This window comes from Lissotriton vulgaris, chromosome 2_2, assembly GCF_964263255.1.
Source record: "Lissotriton vulgaris chromosome 2_2, aLisVul1.2, whole genome shotgun sequence".
In the NCBI taxonomy this organism is placed as follows: Eukaryota; Metazoa; Chordata; class Amphibia; order Caudata; family Salamandridae; genus Lissotriton; species Lissotriton vulgaris.
In genome coordinates this window covers 252030333-252050158 of record NC_141688.1, presented here as the reverse complement: position 1 = coordinate 252050158, position 19826 = coordinate 252030333, and positions in this window count along the sequence as shown.

Genomic DNA, 19826 nt, shown 5'->3' with positions numbered 1-19826 from the left:
GAAGAGACACAGCGAGCGTTATAAATATTAATCATATCTGGGATACTTCTAGAGCCAAGTTTAGAGGCAAATCGGAATATGCTGCTGGTGGACCGCAACATTTTCAATCTGATGTTGTCAAATTCAGAGATCCAGGACCCATTGTTATTATACGTAATACCCAGGTAACAGAAGGTTTTGACGTATGTCATTTTATCTTTATCCAGGAAAAAGCTATGCTTAGTCTTATTTACAGCCTGCCCGCATGCCATGACATACGTCTTGGACTTGTTCACACAGAGCCTCCTATTTTGAATGAACAACATAAAACTATCAATTAGGCGCTGGGGACCAATCTGTGTGCGGGATAAAAGAACGGCGTCGTCCGCATAAAGTAGCAGTGGGATAGGTTTTCCTCCAATCAATGGGGCATCTGCAGGAATATCAACCAGGTTACGGTCGACGCCATTAATAAAAAGTGAAAATAAAAGAGGGGCCAAAACGCATCCCTGGCGAATTCCCCGTGAAACTTTGAAAAATGGTGTACATTTGCCTAGGGTGCCGTAGCGGACCTTGCATGAAAGTTTTTCATAAAGCCTGGCTAAGAAATGGACTATTTCCTTCAGTGCCCCAGATTCAATTAAAACCTCCCAGAGAATAGCGTGATTAACTAAATCAAACGCGCTGCTCAAATCAGCAAAACATAAAAAAAAGGTTGCCTTTTTTGGCCACAGTATATTTATGAATAATAAGGTCCAAGTTAACACATTGTTCCAGGGTGCCCATACCTTTACGGAACCCATATTGTACTTTAGTTAAAATATTCGAATCGGTTGCCCAGGTTTCTAGCCTTTTAAGCAAAATACGACTCATAACCTTAACCGAAGCATCCAACAAAGAGATCGGACGGTAGTTGGAGGCCTCAGATTTACTGCCTTTTTTAAATAGGGGAATTATAACTGATTGGCCCCAGGAAGATGGAAAATTATCTACTGCCGCACAATTAAAGATCCGCACCAGGATGGGGGCCCACAGGTGTGGTTCGGCTTTTAGCAGGTCGATTGGGACCCCATCCGGGCCCGGGGCTTTTCCTCCTTTGCTATTGGAAAGCCCATCATAGACTTCCTCCAGTGTTACTCCCAAAGGTAAGGGTAACCAAGATGTAGCCTCGATAGTTAGCTCGAGGGGTATCCCATCAGGATTAAAGATCTTGGTAAAATGGGTAATCCAGTCATTACATGCGATATAGGAAGTTAATTCCGGGATGTCGTCATTGTTGAGAAAAGGGCTGTTAATCGTTTCCCAGTATAATTTGCAGTTTTTGGTTTCTGCTGCTTCCTTTAACTTATCCCATGCCTCACACTGCAGGAACTTTTTCCTGTTGATGATGGCCGTTTTATAGTTGACCCTAAGGAGTTTTATTCCATCCCTGTCTCGTGGTTTGGTACCCAATGCCCTCTTTAATTCCCGGAGTGCAACCATGCAAGGTTTGTCAAACCAACCCTGCTTTACCCCTCGGGTTGATGATGGTGCCCTAGTGAAAATACTTTCGATGGTAGTATTAATATTGATAAAATTTAACATTAGGGACTTGGGAATAACTACATCGCTTAAACAATAGTTTATTTGGATTTTACAGCTAATTATTATCTCCTTCTGTTTGGCTTTTGAGTTTGTTCCAGACCATCTGATCCTTGGACCATTTGGTGTGATGGGTACTAGGTCAGTAGAGCACTTTTCTCCTGACTCTGGTGGTGATATACCATGACCCAGGAGTGTAATACAAATACTATTGTGGTCACTGAGACTTTCTGCTTTAACATATAAGTTAGTGAAGTCTCCAGTGCTGGACAGCAAGATGTGATCTATAAATGTCCCAGCATCCCTTCCTGTAAAGGTAGGACATGTAACTGCCTGTGCATTTCTATTACAATTTAACAGGTAAAGGTCTAGCTTAGTTGACATTTTGTTGAGCAATGTGCCATAATGACAATGTGGGAAATGGGGGAATTCCTCCCTCTCACCCAGTCCCCCCCATTGATCAGACATTACTACTCCTACACCACAGGGATTCCCATTGGACAAATGGCATGGCTGTAGGTTAAAATCCCCTGCCCATAGGATCTCTGCCTTTCTGTTCGAAATGCCCATGACCCTTACAATCTCCTTTTCAAGGGGGTATAGAATATTCCCTCTAGTGGCATCGAAGTTATTGTTATAAAAATGAACAATAATCAAATCGATCCCCTTACTGCACTTAACCCTCACTACCTGGCTGTGGGTTCCCACAGTCGTACTACTTCTAACTACCCAGTTATCCAACCTGTTAGACAGGAGCAGCAAAAGGCCCCCCTTAGCCCTACCTGAGCTGGATTGGTCGCCTTAAGGCAATGGGATGAGTACCCTTCGATATTAATTTGATCCTGGCTCCAGGTTTCCTGGAGGAGGATTATATCATATCCTTCCCCAATAAACCTGGTCCAAAAGGGTGAATCTAGTTTCCCTGCAATACCAGCGATGTTCCAAGAGATAAGGGTAACACCAGCTGGCTTGGTGGAAACCTGGATAGCAGCTCCAAGCTGCGTAACACAGGATATAGTTGAACTAATATCCGGGAAGCTGGCAACTGAGCCTATTGTGGGAGCGTCAATAGGTGTGTTCGCATCAGGACTAATACAATAGGTACCTTTAAAGGGGGGAGTGTTTAGGTCGTTACTAGAATCAGTATATAAAGAAGGCTGTTCATTGGGACATCCCTCATTTGCCGTGTCATATCGTCTGCCCACCCGTGCAACAGCGGGTACACAGTCCGACCTACGAGATGTCATAACTTTAGCATGGACTGATACCTTGGTGGCAAGCTCGCTGGAGGATGTTGGGGCACTGCGTCAGTCGACCATCTCCAGACAATCAAATCTGTTGCTAGTATGGATACCTTGCCATCCATTCCCCATATGTTGGCCTTTATTGGGGTACCAGGGACGTGATAGCCAATCCTTATTCCTACTTTTTTGTGTTGCCCAGGAGCCTCCAAAATTCCATGGTTGTTCTTGAGGAATAACCCAATTGGGGGCTGATATTGGAGCGTGAAAATTAAATACTGATGGATAGAAAAAGGAGAGCCGCTGAGTATCGATTCCCCCTTTCTTCTCCAACTCAGGCCAAGAACAAATGTGGTTCACAGAGGATGCGTCTTCGCAGGTAACAATGACGCAATCCCCCTGAATACTCTTTGGAGTCGCCCCCACCCATGGAACCCTACGGACAGAAGATATTCTACAAGTATTAGTAGGCTGTAGTGGCCTGTTGATGCTAAGCCATTGGAGGATTTTGTTCAGAAGGGACCAGGAAGGTTCATCAGTACCCACTGGAAGTTCCGGAACTCCCGTTAGGATAACCGTGAATGGTGTAACCTCTGGTGGAAGATGAACTGGGCGTTTAGACCTGGACCCCTCTTGGCATCCATATGATGTGATTTTTGAGTGACCGGGGCTTTATCTTGGGATGGCTGCAGTGACCCCTGTGCAACGGTGGTATTAGTAACAGGGGGTACAACTGCAGAGGACATTTGGGTAGGGTTTTGTTGACTGATAGGATGTGACTGCGATACTGGTTGTGATACAGGTTTAGCATTAGGATTGGCAGATACACTCTTGTTTGGGGCAGGGACAGAGGTAGTTGCAAGCTCTTTGGTTTTTGCCTGTACTTTAGGCGTACCCGGCGGCCTGGCTGGGTTAGTCGGTATAGTCCCTGGATTGGTGGTAACGAGTCCCCCTCCAGTTTTAGTAATACCCGCCCTGGTCTGGTTAGGTAATTTGGTGAGGAGTGTGGCAAGCTGTTTTTCTATTGCCTTGATACTCTTCTCCAAGGGTTGGAGGTGGATTTTTAATATGTCCCTGAAAGCAGCAAGGAGTTGTGATGTGTCGCTGTCAGGCGAACTATGGCCGCCTTTTTGGACATTGCCCAATTCAGGACATTGTAGGCTAGAAGGATCTGAAGTAACAAAAGTTTTGCTAGGAGAAATATTCTTGGATGAGGCGGTAGTTGGCCCTTTCTTTTTGCTGATGGTATGGAGGTTTGGTTTGATATTCCCCTTTTTGTGCTGTTCGGGCTGCTTTGGAACTGCGCCTTCCCTGGCACCCCTGAGATTGTTAGTTTGTCCAGGGTCCTGGACCGGGTCTACAGAATGAATATGCTCAAGGTCAGGGGTTATCTCGAGGTTCTCAGCTGAATCCAAATCCAAATCCAGTGACAAGTTAGTAGCTGACAGATCCACCGCACTGGGGATGGAGTGGACTTGTGCTATAGTGCCAGATTGTATTAGGATAGGAATTGGGGTAGCTGAAGGCAATGGGGTTAGGGCAGTTGCTAAGGGACCCAATGAGGATCTCCGGGCAATTGCAAGGTCCTGTGAGACCCTGCGTTCTAGAACAGCGATGTTCTGGTTAATAGCCTCAGTTGTTTTAGAAATAAATAGGTCGATAGGACCTGTAAATGAGGCAGCTTTAAGGGCTGTTTTACTTCTTAAACCCCTAGTCATGGTTATAATACTTTATGATTTCACAGTAAATTAGACAAATGTCCACTCTCAGAGTTTGGAAAAGCAGTACCTTTAGTCAGTGTCCATATGAGGGTGTCAGGGTCAAGGGGGGTGGCCCAGACCGGCCTGGTTCAGTCTGGAACGGGCTGAAACGGGCCCGCCCTTGGCCCGGGCTTCGCCCGGCGTCCCGCTCGCGTCCCGCGGGGCGGGGCAGACGCCGGATTTAAGCGCCTCCTGGCGCGGCTTCCTACGTTGCAGCCCGCTTGGGCTGATGGAACTTGAAGTCTCCTGCCCCACGCTCCACTCGGCGGCTCAGCTTAACAGCGAGCGGCGGGAGGCGGGCAGGATGTGCAGAGGCAGGATCGTTCTTCTTTGCCCCTAACGGCGTTTGTCTGTCAGGCAGCAGGCTCACTATGGCAGTGGCGATTCCGGGTTTGTTGGGGCAGACGCTGGATTTAAGCGCCTCCTGGCGCGGCTTCCTACGTTGCAGCCCGCTTGGGCTGATGGAACTTGAAGTCTCCTGCCCCGCGCTCCACTCGGCGGCTCAGCTTAACAGCGAGCGGCGGGAGGCGGGCAGGATGTGCAGAGGCAGGATCGTTCTTCTTTGCCCCTAACGGCGTTTGTCTGTCAGGCAGCAGGCTCACTATGGCAGTGGCGGATTTCTCAATATTTCAAGCGACTCACCACAGCAAGACACCTTACTGCACTGCACTGGGTGATGGGTGGATGGCATGAATGTGGCATTTTTAACAATGATTGTTTTTCTGCAGGAAGGGACATCTTCTTGCACAAAAGCAAACCTCTGATGTGTTTTCCTCTTTGTATGTGTGCTGCAGAATGCATCACATGGAGAAAGAGTAAAAACAAGGAGAAATAAAGATATTTCTTATAACTATGCATCCCTTGGGAAGGCATCACATTTTCTTGCTTTCCCAGGTCTACCGCTCATCGCAAACCTGGTACAGTGCCAAAATCCATGGGGGTTTGCGTGGTAAGCGTGACACAGAGGCCATGCAACACTTTGATGAATCTGGACCTTGGTCCGCAGACTGCACAACGACTAATAGCAGATGCATACACAATGCAACATTCAGTCCATCCAATCAGAAGCCTTTGATGTAATGATCCAATAAAGCAGCTGTACATGCTTCATTGAGCAGAAAATATTTTCCAAAACTTATTTGGATTCATTAACCTTTAAAGTGTGGGAGCAATATGTAGCTTTTTTTTTACTTGATGGAAATTGCTTATTAAAGAGTTACCTACCTCGAGTGAAACTAGATATAACCATTTATTTAAGATGAGTTAAACAAGTGGAGATGTAATGATAACAGCGTACTAATATACTATTTCACATCTTTTCTATTCAAATTACCAGTGATACATACTTTAAGCATTTTCTCGGCTGAACTAGCATTTTTTTTAGGATGGCCACCTCAAAAAGGCCATGTGGCAAGTAATTCTTTATTTTGCCAACTCTTCTATATATTGAAAGGCAACTGAAAGCCTATAGTGAAGGTGAGACATTGAAATAAGAAACCAGAGAGACGTTTCTCATAAATGTTCAAGAAAGTCATCATTAACTTATAGAAAGAAGAGAGCAAACGCCTCCGGCTGGGGCACAGGAGTGTGGGCAGCCGCGGAGTTCATATGATGGAAGGTCTACAGGCAAGAGAGACACATGTAATAGATCTGTTTTCTGAAATATTTAATACCATTGTGAAATTGTTTCCCCAGGAATTCTGAGACATGGCGAGAAGGATGAGCAGCATAAACTAATAAAAGTCAGAGCTGGGATGGCAATGGACTCAGGGCTCAGCACTAACTGAATTTAATTCCACCTAATTTGACTCTCTGCCCTATGCAGCCTATACATCAAAGAAGCCTAATAAAGTAAGTGAAATCTGAAGGGGGGATATTGGATGTAGCACATACTGCTGCCACAGGGCTTCAGGGTCTATGAAAGGTGCAAGTGGAGCGAAGCAGTGCCCACTGTGCAACCAGGAGAGGTTCCATTTAATGGTATAGAATCGTGTAATTTATTACAATTGTTTTCAATTGATTCTTTATTGCTTGATTAATAAAAAATCGTAGCAATTGAAAAAATGTAAATCAACTGAATATAAAAAATAAAAACTCTCTTAATTCTAGTGAATGTATCAATGTTGACAATGGAAATGTGTTATTTCTATCACTTGTAAACGTTAAGCCACTGAATTGAAGTACTGTACCGTTAGGTGTTACTATCACTCTACTGATTGAAGCTAGATGAGTTACCTGAGAAGGATGAGAGGCTGTACCAACCCGCTGAGATTTCAGGGCCGATTAGCAGTGCACAGTCTCGATTGCAAAATCACAGGATTTGTGGCTGCTAAACGTCTTGTAAATATTTACTAAATCCATTTAGCGATTTGGTCATGTTACAGGATTTCTAAATTGGTGTAGGAAATCATAAAGAATCGCTCTTTGGAAGGGGCATGTTTAGGGTGTCCCTTCGAAACAGCGATGACCTATTGTGTGTATTAATGTTTTGCTAACATATTCCGGTAGCATAACAGTAATATCTTACAACAGCCTCAAAGGAGGTGGTAAGCAATTTGGAAATGGGAAAGGGTCCTCAAAGTGACCTTTCCCTTTAATAATGTTAAAAAATATATTTTTTTTAAGAGTAAAAGGGAAAACAGGTTACAATTTAAAAGAAATGTTTTATTTAAAAGTAATCATAAACATGGTGAGTTGCTGACCCCAGCAGGCCACCTTCCCTGTGTTTTCTGTCATTGTGACCTACTTCAATAATATTCATGAGGTAGGTCGATTTGCGACCCGCTAGGAATCACTAATTTAAAAATAAAAGTTAATTCATTAAGAATAATTATTTCCTAATTGCTACTTTTAGACTAGGAGGGCACCGATTACAGAAGACAAGTCACAAATATATATGTGAGACAAATTATCATTTTGCTGCATGATTCAAAAATATTTTCAATAGAGAAAGGTTCACAGCTATGAATATTTAAAGAAATGTGTCAGCCCATCTAAAAAGACGTGATGGAATGCTTGTATTAATGCTTTTGGATCATGCGGCAAGATGATAATTTGTCTCACGTATATTTTGTTATGATTTTCTCCAATGTTTGCAAATTTTATGGAAACAAATTTGATATTGTAAAGAAAAATCATGAAACCGGCACTGTTGGAGAACAAATCTTCAAAAAAATATGTATTTTTACTAGCAAACTATATAAAACATGCCTTGCAATTATATCATATTTTGATGAAAAGCACTATAAACTCTTTGCATGATACTTTCTCTGCAAATTTTTGAAATTGCAAAATCATGACATTTAGTGAAGTATACCAGCGTAATAAAAATGCACATTGGGCCTCATTGATGTAAAACTGACGCATTGCTGCGAGAAAACTGCGATGCGTCACTTTTCATTGAGCCCTCCTTGCGACACCAATGATGCGTCTTATTTACAGTATGACGCATCATGTTTCAAGTAATAACAGATACGTTAGCATTTCTGATGTATGTGTAGTTGCAAAAATGACGCATTGCTGGAGTGTATCACAAAAGTGACGCAATTCTAGCAATAGATCATTACACATGGGCAGTCCCATGTGAAATGTGCCTGCGTCAGTCTTTCACCTACCATGAGGCAGGCATAAGATATTGATGTATTTCCGTCTTAGAAGTGGTGCAGTGAAATCTTATAGATTTCACTGCGTCACTTCTATGACCCTTTCTTGCGTCTGAACGTCCACCCTGCATACATTATACCTCGCGCAGGTATAATGTGTCGCAGGGGCTTACAAAGTGATGCATCTACCTAGATGCGTCACTTTATAAATATGGGGCAACAAGGTACATTTTTTACGCCACTGGTGCGTCACAAAAAGTGATGCACTGCGGTGCAAAGTGATGCAAGGGCTCATAAATAAGCCCCATTGATCGGTGTTATAAGGGACAAAGATAGAGGGCCTCCTTTAAAATATTTTGACTCACAGCAGTGCAGCAATCCTTTCTGCCGCAAAGCTGTGCATCAACAGAAAAGGGCATGAATGTGCCATTTCTACAAGATACGGCACATTTCTGTTCTTTTCGACTGCATTGGGGCACAATGGGGTGCCAAGCGCCAATGCAGGCATGATTGCACCATGGCACAAGGATTGTCTGTGTTGCAGTGGTGATTGAATTTTGGCATGAAAGGACACCTTCCCACACAAAAGCAATCACAAGAGGTATTTTCCTCTTTTGATGTATGCTGCCGAATGTGGCACATTCTGAAAAAGGAAAAACTAGAAAAAATATAGGTATTTCTCCTCGTTGCCACTCCTTACACCTCCCCTGAAGGGGCGCAGAATTGTGATGCAGTCCCAGGTTCACAAAACCTTGTAAATCTGGGAATGTGCCAAGGTCCATGGATATTGTGTGGGAGCACCCACAGCAACACCCATAGAATGCCCCTTTCACACAGAATGATGCATGAAAGGGGGCCATATTTAAATAGGCCATGAAAAGTCTTGCGTGTAAATATGGGAAGGTACACTGTGCCGCCTGTGCATCAAACAAACTTGATGCAGCAACGGCGATATGGGCTTGTAAATAAGCCCAGAGAATTTAGCCTTGCTTCGCCATCGAGTTTTAGAATCAAACATTTTTATTATGCGGCCAGTTAGCAACAGACACAGCCCAGCTGCCTACATCGACTCGCCGGCAGGCCGTAAGCAAGTAGCAATTAAACACAGCAGTCGCACCTACAACCCGGAGGGCAATCCTGTGTTGTAAAAGCCAAAGGCACCCCCCATGGGCACAGCGGGATCCACAATTTTCTGAGGAGTGAAAAATCAGCAAAAACAGAATAGGAAAACAAGAGAAAGCACCTCTCACCCCACCCTCCACCCAACTCCCCCGATCCAAGCCCCCCCAAACCCCCTCACCCGACCACCCACCGCCGCATCAATCATCAGCCGCGAAAAGAGCAACACATCCATCCCCCGACCTAGGCATATCCATCCCAAAAGGCTAGGGTACTGGTACAGCGCCCACCGGATCTAAAGGAATAAGCTGCAGGACCTGAAGGTACTTTGGGCATGTAACTTCTCGAATCTCTTTGGACAGGAGCCGCAAGAAAGGAGCCCACAAGGTAGTGTATTCAGACCCTCTACCATCTACGTCAAGTAAAAGGCGCTCCATCACCAGAGTATGCCACAGGCGCATCAACCAGTCGCGCATCTCCGGGCCATCAGGGGAACCCCATCGCGCCAGCAGGACTTGTCGCGCAGTCAACAGCCCCAATGCAATTTGTCGTCCTGTTGAAGGTGAGCCCATAATTCTATCGATGCCCAGGCTGCTGGCGCAAACCGCCTCTTAGTTCCCATTCTGAATAGTTACCAAAATAAAGAGACGGGCGCTGGGAGCAGGAATCAAGAACGGAGTATATTTCTCATGAGGAGAGCCAGTCATTTCGGACACGAAACACAGTGTCTTTCGGGAGGTGCTCTAACAAGTGAGCGTGAGACTCTGGTTTTTATACATTTGCAGAACATTTGATGATACAATCAGGTCAGTGTGTCGCAAAAGGAAAACATTCCTATAATCCTCGTGATGATCCTACTCCACATATGTTCACAATGGGGACCCTTGACCTGCTGATAAGAGGGCAGGGCGATCGTGCAGCTGAGTGTGTCGTAGGATGTGTGCGCTTGATCATGGCCCAGGGGGTGGGGTGGCTAGGCATACAATAAGGGCAGTAAATGGTATCTCCTGGCTTAGGCGATGGCCTCGGACATGTGTGGTCAGCCGGACTCGGGGGAAGGGGTCATCAAAGGAGTGGTATTCATGCCTGCGTGGACAATCGAGCGCGGAGGGAGGGCTCGTCAATAGAGGGGCATTCATGGAAGGGAAGGAGGTGCTGGTCAGGCGCGGCCGTGATTCTCAAGGACAGGGCTTTGCGAAAGAAGAGGGTTTATGACTTGCTCATATGAGGAGAAGGAGGGGGGGTCAGGGTGCATGCAGGGCCAGAGTCGCGCAGAGAGAGAGAAAAAGAGAGAGAGAGAGAGAGATCTTATGACCTGTATATGAGAGAACAGGGGCAGTCAGATACAACTGGGGGGCTATGTCAGCTGAGGCGAAGGATGCCTCTTCAAGAGGGAAATGGGGGGGGGGTGCCTGGGTCAAGCAGGAGAGTTGCCTTTCATAGCAGGGTCGCGCAGAGTGCCGGGTTTCATGGTCTACATATGTGAGAGTGGGAGAGGGGGGGGTGCTCAAATGCGCGCAGGAGGGAAGCCAGTGATCCTAATGAGTGGGCAAGAGGCCAAGGTGCCTAAAATGGCTGTCATGTACACATGGGTACAGGCCTTTGCGGGCTGAGGGATGCAGTCAATGCTCTACAATATTCATGGTGCGTGCAGGGAGGGGAGTGGGAAAAGGGAAATGAACGTAGCCTATGTACATCAATACTTCTTATTTTCTACAGTCGCCCCTTTTTACATAGCAAAGTTCATTTTTACAGTCGATGAAGGTACACATAAACAGGTGCGATCGAAGAATTTTGCATTTGTCAATACTACCATATGTCATATAATCATGGACAGTTGATGCATTTGGCAGAACGCAGCACATAGGGGATGGCATTTGTCGAGTTCCTATCATTTCAAATCACTACATAGCATAAATACTTCTGACTTAAAAAGTGTGACCAATGAACATTTTGACCAAGCAGTCAAGGGAGGAATTCAGTTCAATATGCAAGATCTCTTCGTCACAGTGTCTTTTATCAGTGAGCCATCACTGGTAGGCTCTAGTCCGTGTCCTTTCGTTGGCGCTGTTGAGCACCCGCGGTGGAGCTATAGGTCCAGCTCGGTTCTATCCTTACGCGTTGCAGGGTGCGGTCAGTCCTCTGCTGTTAGACCACAGTCCTGTTCCGTAACCAATCCTTTGAGTGGCGCCTTAAGCTTGGCACCTGTATTTCCGTGGTGTAACCCCATTTCCATCTAGATGCTGTTCTTCCTTTCAGCAGAGAGTCGCATGGAAAAGAGGGTGTGCTGTTTCGTTAGTCGATGGGAGTGAGAGGGCGGAGTGGGGGCAGATTTTCCCGGGACACACCAAAGGGACCAAGGGAGCAATGGGTGACAAGCAAGCAGGCCCATCAATCGGGCTTGAAAAGAGGGACGGAGGCTCCAGGCACACGTGGGTTGGCGGACAGAGAGCTTCAGGACAGCCCTTCATTCTTTCTTTTATCGCCTTTGAGAGTGCTGCCTCGTCCCGTTTCTTGTTGTCCTGCGGCTCCACCTTTGGTTGAGGTCGCATGTGTCTCATGATCTGCAGCCACGCTGTGCGTCACATCCGGCCCTTCTCCTCCGGTGATTGAGTATCTTTAAATGGGTAAAAACAAGTTTTAGAGAACTGGCAGGAGAAGAGATTTTTACATATGAATTCCACTCGCAATCCTAGCACCTGGCGTTATGCTCATTGGTCATAGTCAGAAGTCTATTACCATGAAGTAAGTAGGTGGGTATTTCTACTGCGTTCGCACCAAGTCTAATCGGCGTTCGTTCATGACATATATGGACAGAGGTCGGACTCCTATTACCTGCGTATTTCAACAAAAACCCCAAGATTGACAACATTCAGGAGAGACTCGTCCTTCTAATTCGAGCCTTAACAGTCTTACATTTCCCTTTAGAGCTGGCTAACTCTTTAAAACAAAGCGGGGGTGCAATCATTGAAAGACAGAGCCAAACATGTTTTTCTCGAGGGGCGGCAGTTACTCATGGTCATCAGATATATATATCGGGGACAGTAGCTGGGGTCGATCAAGTGGGGCGGGGACGCTTCGGGCATTCGTGCTTGGGTGCAAAGGGGTGGGGCAATCTGGGCATTGGGGGTCAATCTGGACCTTGGCGCTTGTCTCTAACAATAAAAATTAGGATGCCATTGACATATAGTTCCCCTATAAAAGGCCAAATTGGGGGACCTTAGCCGTCTTACCTGTCCTTTCCTTCTCAGCCAATTCAAGTTCATTCATTTTGCAGAAAGGAGAGGTAGTAACATGGCGAGATACAGTCATTTTAGTTTCGGTCAATTTCGCTGAACACCTTCGTGTTCAATATGTATCAAATCAGACTGGTGCCGGTGGGGCACAAATTTTACCAAAAAGAGGGAGAGAAAATAGGGAGACTCTCATAGAGAGTGAGAGTCGTCCGCAATCTAAACGAGCCATTCGGTACACGTATGACATGTAGAGAGAGAGAGGAAAAAGGGTGGAGAGAGAGAGAGAGACGTGTACGAAAATAGGTCATTTAGTGCGCTCACAACACAGAACAGCAAAGGTCGGGTAACATGCAGATATAGACAGAGGGGAGACATATATTCGTACGTTACACACACACAAACTCAGACAGGGAAGACGGCACATGTATTACACATATACAAGACATTCACAACAAGACAGAAAACAATTGTTAGTCTACAACATCCGTTTTTATATATATCCTACGTATCTTTCACTATCCTATTTATCTACGTGCTTAGCTCTTTCTGCCCTTCCCCCCTTTTCCTTCTCGTTTGTCACGCCTGCGAGCGTTCCCAATTACCAATACTCACACCTCCGTTTAGTTGATCGGAAATTAACCTGGTCGTGCTAGTTACCCATGGTTGGATCTTAAACCATTTTTTCTGTTCCCTCCTTTGGTGGGAAGTTCTCCAGGCTGAGGCAACGGCAAGTATTGATCGGGAAAAACAGTCGGACAGCTTGGCTATATCTGTAAGAGTGTGAGAAAGGGGGCAGTGCATTTTGAACATCGGCAACATTTCTAACTTCCTAGGCGGGTGGTGCCGTGGCAACCCTTACCCGTACAATTTTTCTTTGTCCTTTCCCTATTTAGTCAAAACGTCCAGTCATTTCGTTTAACGCGTCGCTTCTAGTCAATTTTATTTTTGTCATTCAGTACTTGTCCAGTCTCTATGTCAGTCCATCCTCCCATTGCTATGCTCTAAGGAGGAACAGTCATGTTTAAGCCTACGTCTTCTTTTTTTTTTTTTAAAAAACCTTTACTTGTCCTAAGGACCATGCTCATATTCCCTTTTTCCCCCTCTCATCGGCGGTTCGGTCGTCGTCCATCCATACATCAGCCAGTGTTCCGACGTGACCTGCAGAAGGGAGGAAAAAGAAGGGGTGGGGGGCAACATTCAAAACCTCATCAACGTGCAGTAATCCGGAAACGCTTTACCTACCACATACTCGACCTATTTTCACGTAGTGCATTTCCCTACCATCACGGCGTTTAAGCCCAGATGGACCAGAAAGGTCAGACAGATAATCATTGACGATCTGTGCGACATGAGCTACTTGGTCGTAACCTCTTTTCATCGGGTACAAGGGTGGCGGTCAGGTGGCATTTCTGTGGTGTCGTTTTTAGGGCTTCTAAAGCACCTTTCCAGCTGCCTGTCACACATAGTGTGGTTGCTAAATATCGGGTCCTTTTTAACCTTTAGCCTTCATCATACTTTCTCGTTGCTCATAGTAGTAATTCATTCAAAACTCATTAATGCAATCCGCTACAACTATGCTTTCGTTTCCAAAATACCTTTAATAAAGAGGGTTGACACATAAATACAGGCCTACAACCCGGTGGGCTAGCCACAGAGCAGATTGGAACTGTACATGGGAAGAACGAAGCTGGTGGCAGTTCTTTGCATAAAGTGCGGCAGTGAAATAAAATCATATTAAACTCCCCTACAGAGCAAGCATGATGCATGTCAGTAATTCATTTTTAATACATTCATAAATACATCATCCAATAATCATTCATTACCTTAAATTACACCAATTCATTTTCCAACTCATAATCAGTACCCACCCTTAAGTCAATTCATTGTCCAAGCACATACTCAATATCCTTCATATCTACTTTCATTATCCAAACGTTATATATATCGGGGTAAAAAGCTTGCGCAATCAGGGTGCAACAAAGTTCATTAAAAACGTCACATTTTGTGTCGGCGCCATTTTGGGTGGGGTCAGGCAAGTTCTTAGCACAGTCAGAGTGCCTCTAGTCTCGCAAGGTTGGCCCAGAACTTTCCATTGGCAGTTCAGAAAGTCTCGTGCAATGTGGTTAACAGTCTAACAATATGGACCATGAGTCAAAAGAGTGGGAAGGGCGGCAACAATTTTCCTACCGGGTCATTCTGGTGTTCCTCCGGAACCGAACAAGCCTGTGCCGTGGCGGCATCTTAGCCATTTCCGATCCGAGTCTGGTGCCGGCAGGAGTAGCACCGATGTCGTGGTTCCCAGTGAAGGGGGCGGGGGCACCCATGCAGAGGGTCGGGGGCCCCCCCGGCTCTTATAGAATCTTCAAGGTCGAGGAGAGGCGATATGGAGCGTGTGCCCGTCCTGGGCAGAAGACCTCTTTTTGATGTTGACCCTTAAGCGAAGAGTGCTGGGGTGTCGCTGGAAGCCTCCACCTGGAGGGAGGTGGGGGAGGGTCGTTCGCGGCACCTCTCCCTTCCAGCGACCCCGCGCCGTTCCCCGGCTCCATCGTTTTCGACATTGGCCGTGCCAGCCATTGATGATGGGGGGGGGGGGTGGTCGGCGGCTGAGGCAAGACAGCCCCCCCCTCCCTTTTTGACATGTGGCGGGACTATCTGATCCTCCAGGGAGCCCGAAATGTGGCAGGACCGCCTGTACCTATGAAGGCGGCGGCAGGCGGCGAATTTGGCATCTGGCGGGACTACTTGATTTGCCGCCGTTCTTGCCTTGGCTTCGGCTCTGGACCAGCAGGCGATGGCATGCGGCGAATTTGAAATGTGGCGGGACTACTTGATTCGCCGCCGTTCTCGCCTTGGCGTCGGCCTTTGGCAAAAGCCGGATCGGGTGAGAGAGAGAGGTGGTCGGTGGCCGAGGCAAGACAGCCCCCTCTCTCCCCGCGGCCTGCAGGGCGGCAGAAGGGAGAAGACGGAGAGGTCCTTGTCATCCCTTTTGGACCGCCTGCCCAACATCATCTCCTCCTCACCGTGGGCAGGCGAGTCCCTCGTGCCTCCAGGCCTCGCCTTCCGGATGGGCGTAACCGCGGACCTGTTGCACTTCGGGAGCTTCCGGAATGGGGGTAGGTACCTATTGAGTTGTTTCTATTTCATGTGACCGTTATTTGGGCGGGGCGGGCAATGAGGCAGACATGTTGGGAACAGGAACAGGCAGTGAAGCCTAGCTACCTCGTGGCTATGTTCTGCTATCGAATCTTTTCGCCATTTTACATTTCTTATTACGAACTACTTCTAATGTTTCTTATTTTTGGTGAAGTCAAAAGCTCATCAGGGGGTTACTGACTTAGCCTGATTTCTTTTTATTTTTCTTTCTCTTCCTTAGCGTGTTTCGAGCTAAAGCTTTCTGTTAGTAGGGAACGGTGATCACTTCATATTTTTATGTGTCCTTTTCACTAGGGGGGTACGTCTGGACGGACCAGACGAGTCCCCTCCAATAAATGGTCCGGGGTGGAACGAGATTATCGATCAAAAGGGGAACATATATTCCTTCATTAGGGTATCATCCTGGACAGACCGAGCGATGTACTTCCACTTACTAGGGTAGCCTCCTGGACGGACCAGTCGGTCTATTTCTATTAAATGGCCCATGAGTAGAGAGCATATGTCCTCCATAAGAGTAGTCTCCTGGGCGGACCATGCGAGCTACCCCACAATCACCAACCAGTGGGGAGTGGGTAGGACTGACGAATTCACAAAGGGGCATAACCTACCCTTTTCTACTTGCAAAGACTAGACAGAGTGTTTCTATTTCACGTTGTTTGCAAATGGAAAATACCTCAAACGAAACAATTCCTGGAACAACAATGTCCAGGCAACCAACCAATCAGTGGGGAGAAAAACAGGCATGACGGATTACAACGGGGACAAATGTCTGCATTACCTGCCCTTCGCTATCCAAAAAGGAAGACAGAATATTTCTACTCGTCTCAGTTTGTAGACAGGGAAGATCTCAAAGAGCAACAATCGATTATTAATCGACTTCAAACAATCAGTGGGGAGAAAAGTAGGCATGACGGATTACAACGGGGACAAAAGTCTGCATTACCTACCCTTCTCTATCTGCAAAGAGGGACGACGTTCCTATTCGCCGCTGTTTGCAAACAGAGAATGTCTCGTTCTCAAAAGAGAACCAATATGTCAAGTAGCCCTCAAAGCTAAATGAACCAATACCAACCAATGCCAGTATACAAATACCGGTTTTCAATACAAACAATCAATCAATCAGGTGGACAGAGCCACCCTACCAATCAGGCGTAAAAACACCCTACTTAATCTTACCCGGACCGGACCATACGGACAGTTCTTCGACTCCCTCCTCCAGCGCCCGATCGTTCTCTTACTCCATGTAGCATTCCTGTGGGATTCCAGTCAGGACAATAGGTCACTCAAGAGAGGTCCGTTCAGAATTGGTGAAGTTCTGTCGATCGGCAGCCGGGCTAGGGCCCTCTCAAGGCAGGTATACTCCGATCATTTTAGACGTTCACTTCTTCGTCTGGATCTCTCTTACCGAACCCTATGTCACTGATGGACCCCGCGTTGGGACGCCAATTGTTGAAGGTGAGCCCATAATTCTATCGATGCCCAGGCTGCTGGCGCAAACCGCCTCTTAGTTCCCATTCTGAATAGTTACCAAAATAAAGAGACGGGCGCTGGGAGCAGGAATCAAGAACGGAGTTTATTTCTCATGAGGAGAGCCAGTCATTTCGGACACGAAACACAGTGTCTTTCGGGAGGTGCTCTAACAAGTGAGCGTGAGACTCTGGTTTTTATACATTTGCAGAACATTTGATGATACAATCAGGTCAGTGTGTCGCAAAAGGAAAACATTCCTATAATCCTCGTGATGATCCTACTCCACATATGTTCACAATGGGGACCCTTGACCTGCTGATAAGAGGGCAGGGCGATCGTGCAGCTGAGTGTGTCGTAGGATGTGTGCGCCTGATCATGGCCCAGGGGGTGGGGTGGCTAGGCATACAATAAGGGCAGTAAATGGTATCTCCTGGCTTAGGCGATGGCCTCGGACATGTGTGGTCAGCCGGACTCGGGGGAAGGGGTCATCAAAGGAGTGGTATTCATGCCTGCGTGGACAATCGAGCGCGGAGGGAGGCCTCGTCAATAGAGGGGCATTCATGGAAGGGAAGGAGGTGCTGGTCAGGCGCGGCCGTGATTCTCAAGGACAGGGCTTTGCGAAAGAAGAGGGTTTATGACTTGCTCATATGAGGAGAAGGAGGGGGGGTCAGGGTGCATGCAGGGCCAGAGTCGCGCAGAGAGAGAGAAAAAGAGAGAGAGAGAGAGAGATCTTATGACCTGTATATGAGAGAACAGGGGCAGTCAGATACAACTGGGGGGCTATGTCAGCTGAGGCGAAGGATGCCTCTTCAAGAGGGAAATGGGGGGGGGGGGGTGCCTGGGTCAAGCAGGAGAGTTGCCTTTCATAGCAGGGTCGCGCAGAGTGCCGGGTTTCATGGTCTACATATGTGAGAGTGGGAGAGGGGGGGGTGCTCAAATGCGCGCAGGAGGGAAGCCAGTGATCCTAATGAGTGGGCAAGAGGCCAAGGTGCCTAAAATGGCTGTCATGTACACATGGGTACAGGCCTTTGCGGGCTGAGGGATGCAGTCAATGCTCTACAATATTCATGGTGCGTGCAGGGAGGGGAGTGGGAAAAGGGAAATGAACGTAGCCTATGTACATCAATACTTCTTATTTTCTACAGTCCTAGTGGTGTGCACAGAGGGAATCATTTAGGGGACGGGAGGCCTAGCAGCGCATGCTCAGGGAGCCTGGGCAACGAGATTTGGAATGCAGCATCTAGTTCATCGAATACCATCGTCCAGTATCGTTCCAGTTTGGGGCAATGCCACAACAAGTGTTAGAGAGTGCCCGACATGCCGCAACCTCTCCAGCAGAGACTAGATTTGGCCTTGTCCCAGGATGCTACGCGCTGTGGTGTATAGTACCAGTACGTCGCCAGCTTATAGGCCGACTCCGTACCCGCTGTGTTAGCTGTCGTGTGGTGTGCGCGATAGAACACCTGCTCCCACTCCTTATGCGAGAGCGGACGCCCAAGCGCCACCTCCCACCGCACCTGCGCTTTTGTACGCTGCTTTCGCGGGTCACGCAAAATCATGGCGTAAAGCTCAGATGTAAGGCGCCGGTCGTTCTTTTTACGCATAAGCCAGTGCTCAAAGGTCGTAAGAGGGCGCGACATCAATGCCATGTTGGTCGGGTGCATCACCCAATGTGCCACTTGTGTGTAGGCAAAGCTATCCGACGCCTCCATTAGGGAGTGTTCGGAGCGCAGCTCCGAGAAGGGGACGAGACCCTCGAGATCAAAAAGCATTCCCACTCGTTTACAATCCTTCTCTCGCCAGCGATGGAAAACCGGCGAAGCAAGACCAGGGGGAAGGCGGGATTGTCCACAATCGGTGTCATGGGCAAGGGGAAAGTCGTCCAGCCCTTACGGAGCGCTAACTGATCCCAAGCTCTAAGCGTTGGTGACGTCACAGGTGAGGAGTATAGCCCCCACGCCCTATCCTTGCGAGGCAACCAGAGTTCCCGCCAGATATTGCAACCCGCCACAGTCTGATCCATGAACAACCAGTGTTTACTCGACTCCGGTCTGTTCCACTCAACCACGTATCGTAGGCAGGTGGCTTGAAAATTGGCCATGAGATGAGGGAAATAGAAGCCGCCCGCCGCTTTTGGGAGGGTAGTTGTCGTAAACGCCGCTCGGGGGCGCTTATTGTCCCAAAAAAACCTGTTAAACAAGCCCTGGAGTTTCTTTAGAGCTCCCGTCGGAGGTGTGAGGGGGAGCATCTGGAAGATATATAGTGTACTGGGCAGAAGAGTAATTTTAATGGCCGCCAATCTGCCCAGCCACGACAGGTTAAGGCGCGACCATGCTGAGATAGATTTGGCGGTCTGCTCTATCAGGTTAGTATAATTCAAAGAAAGCGTCCGAGGTACGGTCGGCGCAAGATGGATACCTAAGTACGTAATATCAGATTGCGCCCACCTGAAGCCGAAGTCCCGTTGTAGGTCAGCGACCTAACCCGCGGGACAGAGATGTTATGGATCTCCGATTTAGAGAAATTGACCTTAAAGCCAGCTATGTCATGGAAAGCCTGACTCGCTGGCCAAAGGGCTCCATATAAAACGCAAATAGGAGCGGCGAGAGGGGGCAACCCTGTCGCATCCCTCTTGTGATGGAAAAGGGAGCCGACCTACAGCCGTTGACCCGCACTACCGCTTTC